The sequence below is a fragment of the Saccopteryx bilineata genome, chromosome 3 (assembly GCF_036850765.1).
Source record: "Saccopteryx bilineata isolate mSacBil1 chromosome 3, mSacBil1_pri_phased_curated, whole genome shotgun sequence".
NCBI classification, from domain to species: Eukaryota; Metazoa; Chordata; class Mammalia; order Chiroptera; family Emballonuridae; genus Saccopteryx; species Saccopteryx bilineata.
The window spans coordinates 237,161,084-237,183,291 of record NC_089492.1 but is presented as its reverse complement, the minus strand read 5'-3'; the positions used below and the strand labels follow the sequence as shown (position 1 = coordinate 237,183,291).

The following is a 22,208-nucleotide window of genomic DNA, read 5'->3' as shown; positions in this document are numbered from 1 at the left end:
GCCCCACCGGGATCCACCCGGCACGCCCACCAGGGGGCGACGCTCTGCCCACCAGGGGGCGATGCTCTGCCCATCCTGGGTGTCGCCATGTTGCGACCAGAGCCACTCTAGCGCCTGGGGCAGAGGCCACAGAGCCATCCCCAGCGCCCGGGCCATCTTTGCTCCAATGGAGCCTTGGCTGCGGGAGGGGAAGAGAGAGACAGAGAGGAAGGCGTGGCGGAGGGGTGGAGAAGCAAATGGGCGCTTCTCCTATGTGCCCTGGCCGGGAATCGAACCCGGGTCCTCCGCACGCTAGGCCGACGCTCTACCGCTGAGCCAACCGGCCAGGGCCAGATGTGGCTCTTTTGATGGCTGCATCTGGCTTGCAGACAAATCTTTAATAAAAAATAATAATAACGTTAAAAATATAAAACATTCTCATGTATTACAATCCATTCATTTCCTACCGCTCATGTTCATGGTTGCGGGTGGCTAGAGCCAATCACAGCTGTCTTCTGGGACAACACCAAATTTTTATTGGATAATGCATAATATACACGGGTCATTGTATGGCTCTCACGGAATTACATTTTAAAATATGTGGCGTTCATAGTTCTCTCAGCCAAAAAGGTTTCTGACCCCTGCCTTAGAGCTATGCTTAAAACTGATTCTCAAGCAGGGGTGATTTTTTTTCCTCCCTCAAGGGACACTTGACAATGTCTGGAAACACGTTCAGCTGTCACAGGTAGAAAGGTGAGGATAGTTACCTGGTGAGTGGAAGCCAAGGAAGTTGCTCACATTCTATAATGAACAAGGTAGCCCCCCAAAACAAAGAATTGTCTGGCTCACAATTGTTAGTGGTGCAGCCTCACCTGTGGTCACGCAGTGGATAGAGCATCGACCTGGAACACTGAGGACACTGGTTTGAAACACTGGGTTTTCCTGGTCAAGGCACACATGAGAAGCAATCAGAGAACAACTAAAGGGAAGCAACTATGAGCTGATACTTTTTGTCCCCCTCTCTCTCCTCCTCTCTAATATCAACAAATAAAATCTTAATAAAATAATTTGTCAGTGGTGCAGAGGTTGAAAAACCCTGGCTTAGAAGATCAGAGAGTTCATCCTGATTTCCTCGGTAGACCTATTGTTGTAGATGAAACAAAAGCTTAGATTGATTGGCGTCTGGTTCTGGCTGGGTAGCTCAATTGGTTAGAGCATTGTCCAGGTACACCAACGTTGCAGGTTTGATCCCAGTCAGGGCACATACAGGAAGCAACCAATGAACGTAATGAATGTACAACTAAACAAAAAAATAAATGGATGCCTTTGTCTCTCTTTTTCTTCCTCTTTATCTCCTCTTCCCCCCCCCCCCCCGCACCCCCTTCTCTGTCAAAAAAAAAAATTTACCTATAGCATCTACTGGTTACTCTACTCCAGGGGTCTCAAACTCGCGGCCCGCCGAACAATTTTGTGTGGCCCGCAGACTAATCCACGAAGTTCAAAATATTTTGGATAAAATTAAGTAAGCCTAGGGGCCTACTTGTACTTTTCATTTCTCTAGTATCCTAGCTAGATATTAGCTTAGTTAACAGCAGTTGTGATGCGAACTACAGTTTCTGGTCGTTTTGTGACACTGAGTAAACTGCATGTACGATTGTGCTTGTTGTACTGATTTTTTTTTGTTTTCAACTGCAGTGAGAAAAGTGTTGCGTAACAGTTGCCTTTTGTAGACCTAGTGCGGCCCGCCAAACGGCTGTGATCTTGCTCTGCGGCCCACATGCTGAGTTGAGTTTGAGACCCCTGCTCTACTCCATATGTCTCCTTCCCATTACTTGCCTACCAGGCGAATTTCTGTTAATGTTTCAAGAAGTAACTTAACAGTCACCTTTCTCTCTAGCTTTCTTTTTTTTTTTGTTAATCTCTCTAGCTTTCTATTTCTTTTTTTCCTCTCCCTACTTATTTCCCTTTGCCCTGGAAGAGTCCATCGCCCGTCTTTTGTTCCCATAGTAAGTTTCATACACCTCTGTTAAGTGGAGAACTTAAACATATCATGCATTGGTGGTGTCTGCCTCCCCTGCTGTTCTGGGCAGAGATTACACCTCATTCATTTTCACCCCAGCACCTGGCACAGCAGAGAGCTGCTGTGGTTCCTCAAAGCAGAGAAATATGCCAGGTGAGTGCATAACAAAAGATATAAACTCAAGAAGTATGCATAGTATTTGATCTGGTCATTTGGAGGAATAGCACAAGAAAATAATCAGACATGTTTATAAAGATAACTATGTAAAGAAAGTCATTGTAGTACCATTTGGAAGAGAGAATATTGTAAAGGACCCTACATTTTCTAACAATAGGGGATTGGTTAAGGAAATTGTATCGCATAAAAGTGAGATAAGATGCAGCCATGCTGTAGAAAAGTATTTGCTTACTTGTGAAAATGGCATACATACATACAGACACACATACACAGACAGGCACATGCACACATTAAAAGTTTGGGAAGAGTTACAACAAAGTGTTTGGGGATAAATACAGTGATTTCCATTTTGAATTTGCTGAGATAAAGGTGGCGGTCTGAGATAGTCATCCAGATATTTGGCAAAACCCAGTGGCCTACCTTTTAGCAAATACAGTAAAACATAAAATGTAATTTCTACTCTCTAGGAATTTCTCATTTAGTTCTGTTTAACATCCAAGAGACCTTAATTATAGTCCTAGAAGGATAATGCTGAGTAAGCAGGTGAGTGTGAGAGGCTGTGCCTCCTTTGGAGGTGGGACTTCTGCATTGAACGGGGACTCTGCAGAGCTGTGATGCAATCTTCTCTCCTCACTAGTAGTTGACAGGTCTGAGAACTGCCATTTGCGATCAATCTTTTAAAACCTGGGCAGTTCTGACACTAAAGTAATCAGAAGATGTACAGATGCCTCTGGTGGCATATTAAAGAGATATCTGATAACACCTGTTTGCCACAGAAGAGGCAATGAAGACTGCGCTTTCTCTTAACTGAGCCTTGTTGGCTGTGCATTGAGCTTACTTTCCAGGGACACGTGTAGGAATTTTTGGAGTGAACGCTGAACTGATGCTTCTCCAGCCATTGGCTTAGCAACAACACTTTCTAAAATTACAATACTCTCTCGCCTTTTTCATGAAGATTCAAAAGTGGAAAGAAGTAAGCGAACCAGGGTAAGAAGACGCAGCTGCCTTTGTGCAGTCCCTCACAGAAAGAACATTTTTATCTCCATTTTGTAACTGTCGTGGTAGCCTACGCTACAGGACACATTTTCAGTCCTCTCTTTCCTATATTCCAGTCCCTCTGAAAACATCTACATTTTGAATCTTAGGGAGTTCATGTTGGAGGTAAGAGCATAAAGAAAGAGACTCCTACTCTTGGAAAGCAATTTAAGGACATGATTAAAACTAATTTTTTTTAAGGCCAAGCAGATTTGATTTTGAGTCGTACCTCTTTCATCAAGTTAACCTTGGGACCTCACTTTATTCTTACCTTCAGTTTCTTTATCACTGAGATAATACATACCTTGCAGGGTTACGTCCTTATCAGTGAGGTGAAAATAACAATAGTACCTACTTAATCTAGGAATGTTTTTCAGTTATAATTCTTAAATTTGAAATTTATGTACTGCAATATTATCCTCTATGTCAAGGGATACTGTTTTTTCCTCTTATGAGAATAAGTTTTTAAAAAAATAAATATACCTAAATTAAAAAGTAAATTAATGTAAATAAAACTGTTAAGTGAATGTGACTAAAATTTTGAAGATGGTAGATAATGTAATGACTGAAGTGTATGAAAAGTGAACCCAAGATTGTTGCTAAAGTTCTTCCAACATCTGACCACATGCATATGTATTAATACAGCTGTTACAATAAATATAAGTAATTGGAATTGAGATAAAAGATCTTCAGTCTTAGATGTAGATCGTGTCAATTTTTATCTGTGAGCCCTATAAACAATTTCTTTATAACTCAGCGCAGGCTCAAGGGCTACTTGTTGCTAGCACTTTAAGTGCCTGTGACCTATTGACCTTGCTGCTTCTTCGAATGTATTAAAGATAAGCTAATACTAGAAATTTTTTTTTCACTTTTTGTTTTAGGCCTAGAATTTCATTTTTATTGCTTTATAATCAATCTTTGAATTTTCTCTCTAAGGCTTGTTAGTGCATATTTTTAACATTCCCAGTGCTGAAGAGAGAGGGATTTTAAAGCATTCTCCTATGGAGCATTCTACAGGTTGCACCCTGAAGGCTACACATGATGACAACAGAGAGAACCTACAAAGCAGCAGAAAATGTGATTTTTCTGATGATTTTGATATTTTCCTTCTCAAATCAATTAACTCTTAACATTCTTACGCAGGAGCCCTAGAAGTAATTATTTTGTTCAGGACACTGCATCATGATTAGGCTCTCTGTCAGTTTGTGGAAGAAATGATCTGAAGAATTAACATTTTCAGATATGGGGGGAAAATACATGGGTTAAGACAAACTTATTTTCAATGGTATCACTTAAAATAACATTTAAAAATTTGTTTAGCCTGACCAGGCGATAGCGCAGTGGATAGAGCGTTGAACTGGGATGTGGAGGACCCAGGTTCGAGACCCAGAGGTCGCCAGCTTGAGCACAGGCTCCTCTGGTTTGAGCAAAAAGCTCACCAGCTTGGACCCAAGGTCACTGGCTTGAGCAAGGGGTCACTTGGTCTGCTGAAGGCCCACAGTCAAGGCACATATGAGAAAGCAATCAATGAGCAACTAAGGCAGGGATCGGGAACCTATGGCTTGCGAGCCAGATGTGGCTCTTTTGATGGCTGCATCTGGCTCACAGACAAATCTTTAATAAAAAAAATAACGTTAAAAATATAAAACATTCTCATGTATTACAATCCATTCATTTCCTATTGCTCATATTCAGGGTTGTGGGTGGCTGGAGCCAATCACAGCTGTCCTCCGGAACAACACCAAATTTTTATTGGATAATGCGTAATGTACACGGGTCATTGTATGGCTCTCATGGAATTACATTTTAAAATATGTGGTGTTATGGCTCTCAGCCAAAAAGGTTCCCGACCCCTGAACTAAGTTGTCGCAACAAAAAACTGATGATTGATGTTTCTCATCTCTCTTTGTTCCTGTCTGTCCCTATCTATCCCTCTCTCTGACTCTCTCTCTCTGTCCCTGTAAAAAAACAAAAACAAAAAAAATGAAAGTTTGTTTAAAACACCTGTATGCAAAGGTCCCCTGATAGAGGACTGGATAAAGAAGATGTGTACATTTATACAATGGAATACTACTCAGCTGTAAGAAATTTTGAAATACTGCCATTTGCAACAATAGGGATGGACCTTGAGAATGTTATGCTAAGTGAGATAAATCAAAAAAATCTAATAACTGATTTCACACATGGGTAGGATATAAGACTAACACAGACACAGACGGAAGTGAAGTGGTGCCTGACTGGTGGTGGCGCATGGATAGAACACTCACCTGGAACACTGAGGTCTCGAAGCCCTGAGGCCACTGGCTTGAGTGCAGGATCATCAGCACGATCCCAAGGTCACTGGCTTGAGCAAGGGGTCACTGGCTCGGCTTGAGCCCCCAGTCAAGGCACATGAGAAGCAATCAATAGACAAAGTGAAGCAATTATGAGTTGATGTTTCCTATCTCTCGCCTCCCCCCCAAAAAAATCAATTAAAAATTTTTTAATTAAAAGATATTTTAAAAAACAGTGATGTGGTTACCAGAAGGATAAGGGTCGGGGGAAGTAAAAGGGGCCGAATTATATGGTGACAGAAGGTATTTTGACTTTGGTTGATGGACACAAAAGGCAACAAATAGTTCACGCACTATGGAGATATATACATGGAACCTATGTGTTCTATGGACCAATGTCACTCCGTTAAATTTAATTTCTAAATAAGAAAAGTCTGAGCAAAAAAACAAAAAAGTTCATTTATTCCTGTAATTTAATTAACAGCTCTCTTTATTATTTTGGGTCAAGTGATGAGGTTGTAGAAGGTCCTGGACTCTCCCACAAGAAGTGCACAGACACACAAACAGATAATTACGTTCACAGACTGTATCTAGCCTACAGATGTGTTTATCTTGGCCCCACAAGATATTTTTAAAGGTTTTTGAATTTGTAAGGTTTAAAATGTTACCAACATTTAAACTTAGGGAGGTTACACATGTTAAAAATCCAAATTTCTGTCTTCTCTGCAGTTGGAAGATCTGGCAATAATGGGTCCATATTACACTGGGCAATAGCTTCTGTGAAGGGCAGCTCCTCTTTAAAGATAAAGCATGCATTCTCCCACTCACCACAGTTCCCACAAGTCCATATTGTATTATACTCAACTCATTCCCCAGACATGTGAGTTTGCAACTCATGATCTGAAAAGACTGTGTAATATATAATGTTAATAGATTTGACTTAAGAAAATGTCTAGACCAGGGGTCTCCAAACTGCGGCTCCTTGAGGCCATTATCCAGCCCCCGCCGCTGGAAGGGGCACCTCTTTCATTGGTGGTCAGTATACTGACCACCTGGAGTACTGTATGTGGCGGCATCGCTCACGTACAGTATTACTTCCGGTGACGCGGGAGGAATGCTTCACGGCTCCGGAAGCACATCATATCACTTGTTACGTCTAGCAGTGACAAATATGGAACCGGACATTGACCATCTCATTAGCCAAAAGCAGGCCAATAGTTCCCTTTGAAATACTGGTCAGTTTGTTGATTTAAATTTACTTTTTCTTTATTTTAAATATTGTATTTGTTCCCGTTTTGTTTTTTTACTTTAAAATAAGATATCTGCAGTGTGCATAGGGATTTGTTCATAGTTTTTTTTATAGTCCGGCCCTCCAACAGTCTGAGGGACAGTGAACTGGCCCCCTGTGTAAAAAGTTTGGGGACCCCTAGTCTAAACTGACCTATGGTGGCTCAATGGATAGAGTGTTACCTTGGAACACTGAAGTCTGGAATTCGAAACCCTGAGGTTGCCCACTCAAGGCACATGTGGGAGTTGATGCTTCTTCCTTTTCCCCACTCCCTTTTCTCCCTCTCTCTCTAAAATGAATAAATTAAATCTAAAAAAGAAGGAAGAAAAAAAGGAAACATTTTGTCCATGTGCATGTTCTTCTGTGCCAACTTAAACATGCATTCTCATTCTCATTCTCTCAAATTTAAAGAATATAGGTCTTTTAAGTAGAACACTGATCCCTACCCCAGAAACTGGGCTTATCACAGAAAAGAGGCTCTGCTATGTGGTCTCAAGCCACTGTTTAGTCAGCAGGCCCTGCCAACACTTTGCTTTCTACATAAACCAGTCAATAATCTTATCTGCCATATCTTTTCAGCTATTTCTCTCCCCCCTTCCCCAATCTCTTCTACAGATGTACCTGCCTGGTGGCATTCTTATTTTTTATTTTTGTCATTATTTAAGAAGAAGAGAACAATGGAGAGGGTAAACTAGGGAAGGAATACTGGGACAATGAACTTATATTTTCTCTTGTGGATTCAGTGCTATTAACCTCACTCAGTTAATGCTTTTTACTGAGTTAATCATGGTAGGAATTAGCATTACGGCATCCAGACTAGGTTTGAGATGACAAAGTGATATTCTGATGGAGTTAGAATAAGTAAGCAACCTGTTTCCAAGGCTCTCTGAAGCCAGCCACATGGAGGTGTTCTGTAGAGATTTCTCATATTCACCAGGGGAGACTTGAAAAGCTTTTCCCAGATTGCAAAAAATGAAGAAACTTTGGAACCGTTGTCAAATTGGATCCCTGCTATTTTACAAGTTGCTTTTTCAATTGGGGCATCCACTGAGATTGATACAGTCACTGAGGAAGGCAGGTAGGACTCACCTCATTTGCTGAGAACCAAAATTTAATGCATCCCCAGCTGGTGCCCATTAGAGCTGTATGATTCAGGAGTCACGTCTTATCAGTCTACCTGAAAGGGGTATTGTGCTGTAGGCAAAGCAACAAGCATGGGTTCTGATGAAAAACATAGGCTCCTGGTTACAATTCCCATAAATAGCCACTGTATTACTGCTCTGTGTTAATCAGAGTTCTCCAAAGAAACAGAAGCAGTAGGTCGAGAGAGAGAGATTTATTTTAAAGAAATGGCTCACATGATTGTGATTATGTAAGTCCAAACTCTGCAGTCATGCAGCAGGCTGGTGACCTGAGCAGAGCTGCAGTTTCAGTCTGAGAGCAGAATTCCTTGCCTGCCGGAGGTCAGTCTTTGTCCTGGCAGAGCTTTCAACTAATTGGATGAGGCTCACCCACAAGTCCACTGATTTAAATGTTGATCTTGTCCCCCTACCCCAAGTGGTGGGGTTCAGCCACTTTGCACTGGCAAGGATTTCGGTATTTTATCTTTTATCTTAACAATTCTGATGTCTCTTTTTTTCTTTTCTTTTTAAAATTTTTATTAATTTTAATTTATTGTGTTAATATGGATTTGAGTGTGTCTCTTTTTTTCCTAGTGGCTGCATTTTACTGTCATCTTACTAATGAAGGTTTAACTTTTAATTTTATTTTGTGACTCTTAGTCAATATCATCTGGCTAAACTACAAATTTACTTTTTATGAAATGACTAATATGGTTTTTAAATTTAAAAAAAATTTTTTAATTTTATTCATTTTAGAGAGGAGAGAGAGAGAGACAGAGAGAGAGAGAAGAGAGAGAGACAGGGGAGAGGAGCTGGAAGCATCAACTTCCATATGTGCCTTGACCAGGCAAGCCCAGGGTTTTGAACCAGCGACCTCAGCGTTTCCAGGTTGACACTTTATCCACTGCGCCACCACAGGTCAGGCACTAATACAGTTTTTATAAAGTTACTTTTTGTTTAGTTATTAAGTAATTAGAAATATTTTTTGACATTTTTTATTTAGTGGAAGAGGAAGGGGGAACGAGAGAGACAGGAACATCAGTCTGTTCCTGTATGTGCCTTGACCTGGGATCAAACCGGCACCCTCTATGCTTTGAGATGATGCTCTAACCAACTGAGCATCTGGCCATGGCAGTAATCAGATATTTTAATACTCAAATTCTTGTTCTTCTCTAGAAGAGTCTATGTTTACTCATTCAGTTATTATAGAATACCACTTTCAGGATGAAGGTCATTCCAAACTCTAGGTCTCATACTGTATAGTTATGTCTCCAGGAAAGCTACAATGGTAACTGATAAGTAGGAGCCCAATAATTTTTTTAAACTTTTTGAAAATATGGGTATAATCTCTATTAAACATTTTTATAAATCATAATTTTTAATATCAAATTTTGTTTAATTTTTTGTATAACAGATTTTTAGTAGCCTCTTATAACTCTACGCTTCCTATGCTTAGAAGACACACTGAGGTATTATTTTTAAGTGGGAGCTTTCAAAGATGCATATGTCAGATACCTTACAGAAATACTACCTCTAAAGAAAGCGAACACTTTTATACTAAAAAAAAAGCTGTCTCATTGAATAGTTACTGTCAGTGGTGGGATTCAACCAGTTTGCACCAGTTTGGCAGAATTGGTACCTAATTTTTTGCTGAGTTTGGCGAACTGGTTGTTAAAATGGCACTTGTAATTAGGGCTCTAAGGTGGACACCTGGGCAGCTGCCTAATGAGAAAATCACAAATTTACATTTCTTATAATTTTTTAACCTTCATCTGCACAACAGTATATTCTGAGTGCCCGTAGTAATGTTCATTTCATCCATAGGTAAAAATTTTGATGGAACTATGCTTGTAATATTTATTCACTTCATAAAACTCATTATACCTTTGATGAAATACTACATTTAATATCCTTGCATTTGTCACTTCAGTAAACAAACACAGAATGTAACGAGAAAAAGTGCCAAACAACCAGGGGGTACAAGCTGTCATTGGAAATATCTTATTGTTTTTTGTCAGATATTATTTACTATTTTTTCATTAATATTTTAAAACTCTCATAATCTAGTTTTGTGTACCTCTTTTATTGTTCTTATTTAAGTCTTAAGTGCATGAAAAATAAAATACCTTTTGGCAAATCATTTTTTTAATGCTTAAAACGGTTATTAAGGCAGAGAACCAGTTGTTAAATTATTTGAATCCCACCACTGTCCCGTCCCCCCACCCCAATCTTTCACAGAAACACCCCAAACTAGTGTTTGACTAAATATCTGGGTACTTTGGCCCAACCAAATTAACACATAAGCCCTGGCCAGATAGCTTGATTGGTTAGAGCATTGTCCTGAAGTGCAGAGATTGCTGGTTCAATCCCCGCTCAGGGCACAGATGGGATCAGCTCTCCCAGAAACAGTTCTTCTTTCTCTCTCTCCCCCTCTGTCACTGAATCAATAAATTTAAAAAAAAAAAATTTTTTAATTCTTCATAGTTCCTTCCAGCATAACAAAATTAAATTAAAATTTTAACAAATTGACACATAAGATTAACTATTACACACCCCTGTCAAAGAAAGGAAAAGAAAATTGAGGTAGAAAACTACCATTGAAGTTTTAAGTTTTTATTAACCCTTTTTTTTTTTAGACTTCAGGATTCTGGACTCATTCCTTGGAGCTTTAAAAGCTGGAGACATCTGCTCTACGGTTTTAAACTATAGTACTAAGCTCTAGTAATCAAAACGGTATGGTATTGGAAACAAAAAAGGAAAAAAAGAAACCACATGCATATATTAAGGGAACAGAATGGAAAGCCCAGAAATAAACTCATGCATACATGGTCAGGAAAATTACAACAAAGAAGCCAAGAATATACAATGAGGAAGGGACAGTCTCTTGAATAAAAGGTGTCGGGAAAACTGGACCACTATTTTACGCCATACACAAAAAACAACTTAAAATGGATTAAAGACTTGAATGTAAGACCTAAAACCATAAGACTCCCAAAAGAAAACATTAGGCAGTAAGCTCCTTGATATTACTCTTGGCCAGGATTTTCTGGATCTGACTCCAAAAGCAAAAATAAGCAAGTGTGACTTTTCAAACTGAAAAGTTTCTGCGCAGCAAAGAAAATCATCAACAAAATGAAAGGCAATCTATTGGGTGGGAGAAAATATTTGTAAGACATGTATCTGATAGGGAGTCAATATCCAAAATGTATAAGGAGTTCGTACAACTCAAAAGCAATACACTGATTTTAAAATGGGCAGAAGATCTGAGTAGACATTTTCCCTAAGATATAGATGGCCAACAGGTACATGAAAATATGATCAACATCACTAAAACCACAGTGAGATATCACCTCACACCTATTAGAATAGCATTATAAAAAAGAGAAAACTAAGAAGTGTTGGTGAGAATGTGGAGAAAAGGAAACCCTCATGTACTGTTGGCAAGGATGTAAATTGCTACAGCCACTATGGAAAAGAGTATGGAGATTCCTCGAAAAACTAGAACCACCATGTGATCTAGCAGTTCCACTTTGGGTATTTATTTATTTGAAGGACAGGAAAAGACTAACTAGAAAATATATCTGTATCCTCATGTTATTGAAGCTTTATTTACAATAGTCAAACTATGGAAATAACACAAGTGTCCATCAGTGGATGAATAGATAAAGAAATAGCAGTGTATTGATACAAAATGGAATATTATTTACCATAAAAAATGAAATCTTGTCATTTGTGATAATGTGTTTAGAATTTGAGGGCGTCACGCTAAGTGAAATAAAGCAGACAAAGGAAGACAAATATCATATGATCTCACTTATTGGAATCTTAAAAAAACAAGCTTATAGATAAAAAGAGCAGGTTGGTGGGGTGAGGGGCAAGAGAAATGGATAAAGGAGGTCAAAAGGTACAAACTGCCATTTACAAAATAATTATGGCATGGGGAAGTAATGTATATCATGGCAACTATAATTAATAATATCATTGTATATTTGAAAGGTGCTAACAGCGTGGATCTTAAGTCTTCATCAGAAGAAAATAAATTTTGCTACTATGTATGGTGACAGATGTTACCTAGACTGATTGTACTGAACATTATATAACATATACAAACATCTAATCATCATGTTGTACACCTGAAACCAAAATGATATGTTAATTATACTTTTTTTTAAAGTTGATATTCATGCTAATTTGCTACCTGGAAAGGAATCTTGGCATTTGAGTAATTTTTTTTCATGTAAATTGGTTATGTATTTTGTGTCATGACTTAGATGTGCAAATTTTTATATTCACATTTCAAGTTTTTTTAACTATTATTGACATTATTGGAGCCAGAAATAAGGTAGAGTTGTTTTGTTTTGTTTTTTAATTTAGAAAATTAAGCCCTGGCTGGTTGGCTCAGCGGTAGAGCGTCGGCCTAGCGTGCGGAGGACCCGGGTTCGATTCCCGGCCAGGGCACACAGGAGAAGTGCCCATTTGCTTCTCCACCCCTCCGCCGCGCTTTCCTCTCTGTCTCTCTCTTCCCCTCCCGCAGCCAAGGCTCCATTGGAGCAAAGATGGCCCGGGCGCTGGGGATGGCTCTGTGGCCTTTGCCCCAGGCGCTAGAGTGGCTCTGGTCGCAACATGGCGACGCCCAGGATGGGCAGAGCATCGCCCCCTGGTGGGCAGAGCGTCGCCCCTGGTGGGCGTGCCGGGTGGATCCCGGTCGGGCGCATGCGGGAGTCTGTCTGACTGTCTCTCCCTGTTTCCAGCTTCAGAAAAATGAAAAAAAAAAAAAAAAAAAAAAAAAAAAAAAAAAAATAGAAAATTAAATTTAACAGAGTGACATTGATCAACAAGAGTATATAAATTTCCGGTAAGCATCTCAACAGCATTTGAACAGTTGTCAATGATCGGCAAACGGTGGCTTGTGACCCACATGCGGCTCTTTGGCCCCTTGAGTGTGGCTCTTCCACAAAATACCACGTGCGGGCGCTACCTCGATAAGGAATGTACCTACCTATATAGTTTAAGTTTAAAAAATTTGGCTCTCAAAGAAATTTCAATCATTGTATTGTTGATATTTGGCTCTGTTGAGTAATGAGTTTGCCAACCACTGTTGTAATACCCATCACTTAAAGTCAAATCATTTTCCATCATCTTATATACTGCTCACAAAAATTTGTAAGCCGTATATTTGACCCTCTTTACACCCTCCCCAAAACCCCCTCCTACACCCCCCTATAAGCACTGCACTCTGATCTATGTCCATGAGCCTCAATTTTGTATCTTAACCTATGTGTGAAATCATACAGTTCTTAACGTGTTTTCTCATTTACTTATTTCACTCAGTATAATGTTTTCAAGGTCCATCCATGTTGTCGTAAATGATACCATGTTATCCTTTCTTATGGCTGAGCAGTATTCTATTGTATATATATATGGTCTACCGGAAAGTTCTGTCCATTTTTGGAATAAAACAAAATACAAATTTTTCTTATCGTCAGTAAACTTTATTAAATAATATAATTGCCATTATTATTAATGATTTCTTGCCAGCATGAGGGCAATTTGTATATCCCATTTTTGAAAAATGTTTTATCTTTTTTTTTTCGTTTAAGTAAACAAAATTTTATTATGTAATTTGTTTATGAATAAATGTAAGTAATTTAGTACAACAAATTAACAAAAAACTAATGTGATGTGTCAAGGCGCTTTGCATTGCCTATTATTTTTTTAATATCTGGCTATATATTTGTAGTAGCTATTTTTTTTTAATTTTTATTAATGTTAATGGGGTGACATCAATAAATCAGGGTACATATATTTAAAGAAAACATGTCCAGATTATCTTGTCATTCACTTATGTTGCATACCCATCACCCAAAGTCAGATTGTCCTTCGTCACCTTCTATCTAGTTTTCTTTGTGCCCCTCCCCTCCCCCTCCCCCTCCTCCTCTACTCCTTCCCTCCCGTGCCCCCCCTACCCCCTACCCCCAGTAACCACCACACTCTTGTCCATGTCTCTTAGTCTTGTTTTTATGTCCCACCAATGTGTGGAATCATATAGTTCTTGGTTTTTTCTGATTTACTAATTTCACTCCGTATAATGTTATCAAGATCCCACCATTTTGTTGTAAATGATCCGATGTCATCATTTCTTATGGCTGAGTAGTATTCCATAGTGTATATGTGCCACATCTTCTTTATCCAGCCTTCTATTGAAGGGCTTTTTGGTTGTTTCCATGTCTTGGCCACTGTGAACAATGCTGCAATGAACATGGGGCTACATGTGTCTTTACGTATCAATGTTTCTGAGTTTTGGGGGTATATACCCAGTAGAGGGATTGCTGGGTCATAAGGTAGTTCTATTTTCAGTTTTTTGAGGAACCACCATACTTTCTTCCATAATGGTTGCACTACTTTACAGTCCCACCAACAGTGAATGAGAGTTTCTTTTTCTCCACAGCCTCTCCAGCATTTGCTATTACCTGTCTTGTTGATAATAGCTAATCTAACAGGTGTGAGGTGGTATCGCATTATAGTTTTGATTTGCATTTCTCTAATAACTAATGAAGATGAGCAGCTCTTCATATATCTGTTGGCCATCTGTATTTCTTCCCGGGAGAAGTGTCTGTTCATGTCCTCTTCCCATTTTTCTATTGGATTGTTTGTTTGTTTATTGTTGAGTTTTATAAGTTCTTTGTAAATTTTGGATATTAGGCCCTTATCTGAGCTGTTGTTTGAAAATATCATTTCCCATTTAGTTGGCTGTCTGTTTATTTTGTTGTCAGTTTCTCTTGCTGAGCAAAAACTTTTTAGTCTGATGTAGTCCCATTTATTTATCTTTGCCTTCACTTCTCTTGCCTTTGGAGTCAAATTCATAAAATGCTCTTTAAAACCCAGGTCCATGATTTTAGTACCTATGTCTTCTTCTATGTACTTTATTGTTTCAGGTCTTATATTTAGGTCTTTGATCCATTTTGAATTAATTTTCGTACAAGGGGACAAACTGTAGTTGAGTTTCATTCTTTTGCATGTGGCTTTCCAGTTTTCCCAGCACCATTTGTTGAAGAGGCTTTCTTTTCTCCATTGTGTGTTGTTGGCCCCTTTATCAAAAATTATTTGACCATATATATGTGGTTTTATTTCTGGACTTTCTATTCTGTTCCATTGGTCTGAGTGTCTATTTTTCTGCCAATACCATGCTGTTTTGATTATTGTGGCCCTATAATATAGTTTGAAGTCAGGTATTGTAATGCCCCCAGCTTCATTCTTTTTCCTTAGGATTGCTTTGGCTAATCGGGGTTTTTTTATAGTTCCATATAAATCTGATGATTTTTTGTTCCATTTCTAAACTTAGCAAAAATCCGACATAAAGTACTTGGGAAGTAATTATTATTATATGCTTTAACTTGCTGTAACTCTGCTTTATAAATTTTATAAAGTAAACTTACTTCCCTACTTTTTAAATCACCATTACTGTGGAACCAGTGGGCAGTTAGAAAATTTTACTACTAACAGAGATACAAAAGTGGGCAGTAGGTATAAAAAGGTTGACTACCCCTGGTCTAGTATATCATTTAAGACCAATTTTTTAAATTGATTTTTCTGTTTGGATGATTAATTTAGAGCCATCAATGGTATGTTGAAATTGCCAAGTATGATTGGTTTTTTTCCTGCTTCTATTTTTAGTTCAGTTAGTAGATGTCTTATATATTTTGGTGCTCCCTGGTTTGGTGCATGTATATTAAGAAGTGTTATGTCTTCTTGATACATTGTCCCCTTTATCATTATGAAATGACAATTTTTGTTTCTAGTAACCTTTGTTGTCTTGAAGGTAGCATTGTCAAATATGAATATGGCTACACGTGCTTTTGTCTGGGTTTTATTTGCTTGGAAAATCATTTTTGAACCTTTTTAAAAAAAATTTATTTTTTTAATTTTTCCAAAGTGAGAAGCAGGGGGCGGCAGACAGACTCTCACAGGCGCCCAGCCGGGATCCACCTGGTATTCCCACCAGGGAGTGATGCTCAGCCCATCTGAGTTGTTGCTCCGCTGCAATCAGAGCCATTCTAGCACCTGAGGCAGAGGCCATGGGGCCATCCTTAGGGCACCGGGCCAACTCTGCTCCAGTGGAGCCTTGGCTGCGAGAGGGGAAGAGAAAGATAGAGAGAAAGGAGAGGGGGAGGGGTGGAGAAGCAGATGGGCGCTTCTCCTGTGTGCCCTGGCCAGGAATCAAACCCAGCACTTCCACATGCTGGGCTGACATTCTGCCACTGAGCCAACCGGCCAGGGCCGAACCTTTCACTTTGAGTCTACATTTGTCCTTGCAGCATACAGTTGGGTTTTGCATTTTTATTCAATCTGCTACTCTATTCCTTTTTATTGGTAAATTCAATCCATTTATATTTGGGGTAGTTATTGACACTTGAGGATTTCCTATGGTCATTTTTTATATTGCTTTCTGATAGTTATGTTTCTCGTTTGGTTCTTTTCTTTTGTTATTCTGTCAGTTGTTTTTGTTTGGAGGTATTCTGTAGTTCTTTCTTTTGTTTCTTTTACATGGGTCATTACAATTTGGTTATTAAGAGAAATATTGCCATAGTTACCATAATCCATTATCTTACGAGTGCTTCTGTGTTCCATCCTTCTTTGCTACTGGTTATCTTTATCCTCTTTCTTTTTTGTTATTGTTCTTGTAGATTATCCTTGTTTATTTTGTGACCTTGTTGGAGCCTTTGTTTGTAGTTTTTGTTTTCTTTTTTGTATTTGGTCAGATAACCCCCTTTAGTATTTCCTAAAGTTGGGGGTTTTCTGGTGATAAATTGCTTCAACTTCTCTTTGTCTGCAACAGTTTTTATTTCTTCATAGTTGAAGGATAGTTTTGATGGATATAGTCTTCTTGGTTGGTAATTCCTTTTTCAGTACTTTGAATGTTTGAGGCCACTCTCTTCTGGTTTGTAGAGTTTCTGGTGAGAATTTTGATGATAACTTAATGGGCTTTCCTTCCTATGTTATATTCTTTTTTTTCCTAGCTGCCTTGAGGATTTTTTTCCTCATTGATTTTTGACAATTTCATTACGATGCATCTTGGAGTAGGTTTGTTTGGGTTGAAGCAAATTGGTGTTCCTTTTGCTTCTTGGATTTGAAGTTCTAACTCTTTTCACAGGCTTGGGAAGTTCTCATCAATTATTTGTTTGAATAGGCTCTCCATTCCCTTCTCCTTGTCTTCTTCTTCTTCTGCTTTACTCATTATTCTTATATTGCTCTTTCTGATGGAGTCAGACAATTGTTGTAGAGCTCTCATTTTTTTAAATTCATGAGTCTCTCTCCTCTTTACCTATTTTCAATGTCACTGAGTCTTTCCTCTGTCTGGCCTGTTCTATTAGCTAAACTTGCTACCGCATTTTTCATTTTATGTATTGAGTTCTTCGTCTCTGTTTGGTTCCTTTTTAAATTGTCAGTTTCTTTAGTGAAGTACTTTTTTTCATTAATTTATCTTTTGAGCTCATTAAATTATCTATCAGTGTTTTCTTGCATCTCATTTGAGTATTTTTAGAACTTCAATTTTGAATTCTCTGTTATTTAACTCCAAGGTTTCCATGTAATTTGAGATTTTTTTTTTCTGGAGATTTTTCATTATCTGTCTGAACTACCTCTCTGTCTGGTGTATCCATGGTACCTGATTTCTTCTTCCTTGATGGCATTTGAGAGTGCTATTTTTATGACTCTAACAAGAAACAACTAAAAATGAAGAATAAGAATTGAAATAACACAGTGACAAAACAAAAATTCTAAAAATAATGATAAGCAGAAAAGAAAATCTAAGAAAACAAAGAGCAAGAACTGAAAAAAGGAAAAACAGTGAAATCAAAGAGAAACATTACATCACTAAAAAATAAGAGTAAAAATATGAAACTTTGAAGAAAAATGAGATTTATATGAGAAAAAGCAAAAAAAAAAAGAAGAAAGAAAAGAGTATTAAAAAGCACTAAAAATGTCCTGGCCAGTTGGCTCAGTGATACAGCGTCAGCCTGGCGTGCAGGAGTCCCGGGTTCGATTCCCAGCCAGGGCACACAGGAGACGCGCCCATCTGCTTCTCCACCCCTCCCCCTCTCCTTCCTCTCTGTCTCTCTCTCTTCCCCTCCTGCAGCCAAGGCTCCATTGGAGAAAAGTTGGCCCGGTCACTGAGGATGGCTCTATGGCCTCTGCCTCAGGCGCTAGAATGACTCTGGTTGCAACAGAGCAGCACCCCCTGGTGGGCATGCCGGATGGATCCCAGTCGGGTGCATGCGGGAGTCTGTCTGATTGCCTCCCTGTTTCCAGCTTCAGAAAAATACAAAAAAAAAAAAAAAAAAAAGCATTAAAAATAAAACATTCTCAAAAAATAAGAAAATATAGAAATTAAGGAAAATGAAATTCAAATGGGAAAAGAAAAATTTTAAAAATGAGAAAAAGAAAAAAATTTTTTTTTTTTCATTTTTGAGAGGTTACTTTTTTTTCCAGTAGGTATTTCTGTACTACAAGTTTTGGTTCTGTGAAATTCTTGGGCAGAACTCCACTGAAATGTTGCTGTCATAATGATATAGGCAGGGCTGCAGTTGCATTGATAAATGGGGCGTGTTGTGAGGGCTTTACAGTTTCTGCATTATGGCTTTGTAGTTTACATCTCTATCATTGGCAGTTTCAGGTTCCGGGCACTCCTCCCCACATGGCAACAGACCAAGGGATCAGATGTGGAGTACCTCCACCTTCAGGAGAGAGAATAACCCCAGAGCGTCAGCTGTGAGGTTCTGCCACTGCCATTCTTCCTACCATGATGGGAGGAAGGCTGAATCTGAGAGGCTGTGGGGATGCCTCTTCTTTGTGACTGTGCAGCACGTACCATGTGGGCCAAACTCTGTGGGCTAAGCATGCACTGAGCAGGCACGTGCTGAGTGCCACATGAGCCAAATCCCATTGGCCCAGTGCATACCCATAGAGTGCACACTGATCACTATTGCTGAGCTCGTGCTGAAACCAGAACGCCACGGGCAGTCTACCGGAACCCAGGCCTTGACACTGCACTTAGTTGTGCCCACCTTAGTTCAGCCCTTTCCCCTCTGCCCTCAGTCTCTCCGCTTCTCCTGTCGCAAAACTCAGGCAAAATGAGCCTCCATCTCTCAATTCAACAAAGAAAAAGAAAAATCTGGTTCTCTAGCCTCTTTCCTTTCCAGAGCCCACTGCGGATATGTTTCATCTTCCGCCCCCCTTGTCAGCCCCTCCCACTGTCAGTCCATTTGGTACATGGGTCTTTCAGATGCAGCTGTGAGCCCAGCTGGGCTTCATTTGCTGCATTATAGTTGTTCAGTTTGTTGAATTTTTAAGGGAAGAGATCAGAAGTATCTTTCATGCTGCCATTTCTCTAACCTATTTTAGAGAGTTATTTTTAATTTTGCTGATTAACTTTCTGACCCATAATGTTCTTATGCTAAACTTTCTTTAGGGATTTACCTTCAGGTCAGGTTTTTGTGGGGTGTCTTTTTAGGGATGTTTTTGTTTTTGTTTTTTTGTTTGTTTAATTTGAGCTCAAACATGAGCTTTTTTTTATTTTTTTATTTTTGAAAAGGTAAGCTTCTTTAAAATAAATTTTATGGCCCTAACTAGTTTGCTCAGTGGATAGAGCATCAGCCCAGTATATGGACATCCTGGGATCAATCCCCAGTCAGGGCACACTTGAGAAGAGGCCATCTGCTTCCATCCCCCCTCTCTTCCCCTCTCATAGTCAGTGGCTCTGTTAGCCTGAGTGTCGGCCCCAGGTGCTGAGGATAGCTTGGTTGATTCAAGCATCGGTCCCGGATAGGGATTGCCAGGTGAATCCTAGTCAGGGCTTATGCAGGAGTCTGTCTCTCTATCTCCCCTCTTCTTACATTTAAAAAAATGTTTTTTATTTCCTATTTTAAGTCATCTCCACCTCTACCATGGTGGAAAGAAGTACCTTAGGTAGTAATGACAACTTGGCTTTCAGTTGAAGTTCAGTTGTGATGCAGATTTTATCACAGTAAATGAGGTAAAAGACAATGTTCTTCTCTTGCTACTTTATCTTTACTATCTTACTAAGATTGGATGGGCCTCTGCTCTGCCATTCTGCTGTGAAAAGTTCATGTAACCTTTTTAGTCCTCAGTTTCCTCAACTATAAAATAAGCAATTTGAATTACCCTCCAGAGACCCAGCTCTCAAGTTATTAATTTCCCTCCATCTTTTAAGGTTTGTTTTTATCTGGAGCCATTTGCTGTTATAGGCAGGTTTTCCTGCTGCCCCAAATGGGACATTCTGGAGTTCATGAGGGAAGTTCTTTTCAAGAGTTACCTAGGTGAAAAAAAGATATTATGCCACAAGGCCTGCATTTTTTAAATCCTTCACCCACTCATTCATTCACTGAAAAAAAGTGATTTGTGGAATGACTTATGGGAGAAGTGTTTCAGCTGAGTGTTGAAGTAGAAAACGGATTTGAAAATACAGAGATGTGGAAGAAGTGGTCTCTAGGAGAAAAAGGTCAGTGGAAGAAAACTCCATGGCTGGAAATAGCCAGCTGCACTGAAGCAAGTCTAGAGCGACTATTGGAAGGGGCAGCTGAGAAGTTGGATTAGTATCATATCACAGAGAACTTCACATGCTAGACTGAAGAATTTGAATTTTATTCAGGAGACTTCAGGCTCTGTAAATGAGGTAAAAGACAATGTTCTTCTCTTGCTACTTTATCTTTACTATCTTACTAATTGTAGATACCCTTATTAGTTCTTAAATGAGATAATTTAAGACTTGAGAAAGGCAATGAAATGATGACACATGAACTTGCAGGGGATTTTACTTGTCAACTATGTAATGACTGAAAGACCCAGTCTGGTTTTATTTATGTAGGCAAGAAGAAGGGGGGTCTGAACTGGGCTGTTGGCACCCATATGTTGGGTGTTAGAAGAGGAAAGAATCAAAAGAGTCTGAGGTTAATTCTGGGTAAATGTGAGAATGGTTGATACCAGGTTCTAAAGTATATTTTTAATTTCTTTTTTTAATTTATTGATTGTGTCTGGCCTGTGGTGATGCAGTCGACCTGGAATGCTGAGGTTGTCAGTTCATGGCCCTGGGCTTACCTAGTCAAGGCATGTGAGTGAAGCAAGCAAGGAACAATTGAAATGAAACAACTATGAGTTGATACTTCTTGCTCACCCTTCCACTGCGGTAAAATCAGTAAATAAAATCTTTGTAAAAATTTATTGACTGATCTTTTTTTAAGAAGGAGTGGTAAGAGACAGAAAGAGAGGAAAATCAACTTGTTGTTCCACTCATTTATGCATTCATTGGTTGTTGTTGTTTTTTTTGACAGAGACAGAGAGAGGGACATATTAGGGACAAACAGAAAGGGAGAGAGATGAGAAGCATCAATTCTTCGTTGCAGCTCCTTAGTTGTTCATTGATTGCTTTCCCATATGTGCCTTGACTGGGGGGCTACAGCAGAGTGAGTGACTCCTTGCTCAAGCTAGTGAACTTGGGCTCAAGCCAGCGACCTTTGGGCTCAAGCCAGTGACCATGGCGTTATGTCTATGATCCCATGCTCAAGCCAGTGACCTCGCACTCAAGCTAGTGAGCCCATGCTCAAGCCAGCGACCTCAGGGTTTCCAACTTGGGTCCTCTACTTCCCAGTCTGATGCTCTATCTACTGTGCCACCGCTTGGTCAGGCCATTTGGTTGATTCTTGTACATGCTCTGAGCAGGGATTGAACCTGTCACCTTGGTGCATCTGGACAATGCTGTAACCAATAGAGCTAACAGGCCAGAGCCTAAGGCATATTCTCACTTTGTGTGTCTCTCACCTCCTTAGTTACACTTGAGTTCAGGGCCTTTGTCAGTTTAACTTTGTATTCAATACCTTGCTTGAACAGGTCTTCCATAAATATTTGCTGAAGGAATTACTCTGTGGTAGCAAACCTGATTACATCTTTAGTTTTTGAGGACTGGTGGTGATGGTGATAGTGATGTCATAACTACTAAGTTACTTTACCTATAGAAAAAAATTCAAGTAAAAAGGCGAAAGATGTCCAGGGCAGTGGTGGCTTACATAGATTCTGCCAGCTAGTTTTCATCGGGAATTTGGGTGGGAGGAGGATTTTAAAAGATGGTTCTAAATTTTAAATTAAGCATCTCAGGATAGCAATCTATTAACAAAAGAGTGCCTGACCAGGCGGTGGCACAGTGGATAGAGTGTCGGACTGGAATGCCAAGGACCCAGGTTCAAGACCTCGAGGTCACCAACTTAAGCACGGGCCCATCTGGTTTGAGCAAAAGCTCACCAGTT

At 39.4% G+C, this 22,208-nt stretch overlaps 1 protein-coding gene across 1 annotated transcript in view; it reads left to right on the top strand.

Moving 5' to 3' along the window:
* Positions 1-22,208, top strand: part of CACHD1 (cache domain containing 1) — a 265,693-nt gene that overhangs the window by 138,111 nt on the left and 105,374 nt on the right. The gene's annotated exons all lie outside the window — the stretch shown is intronic.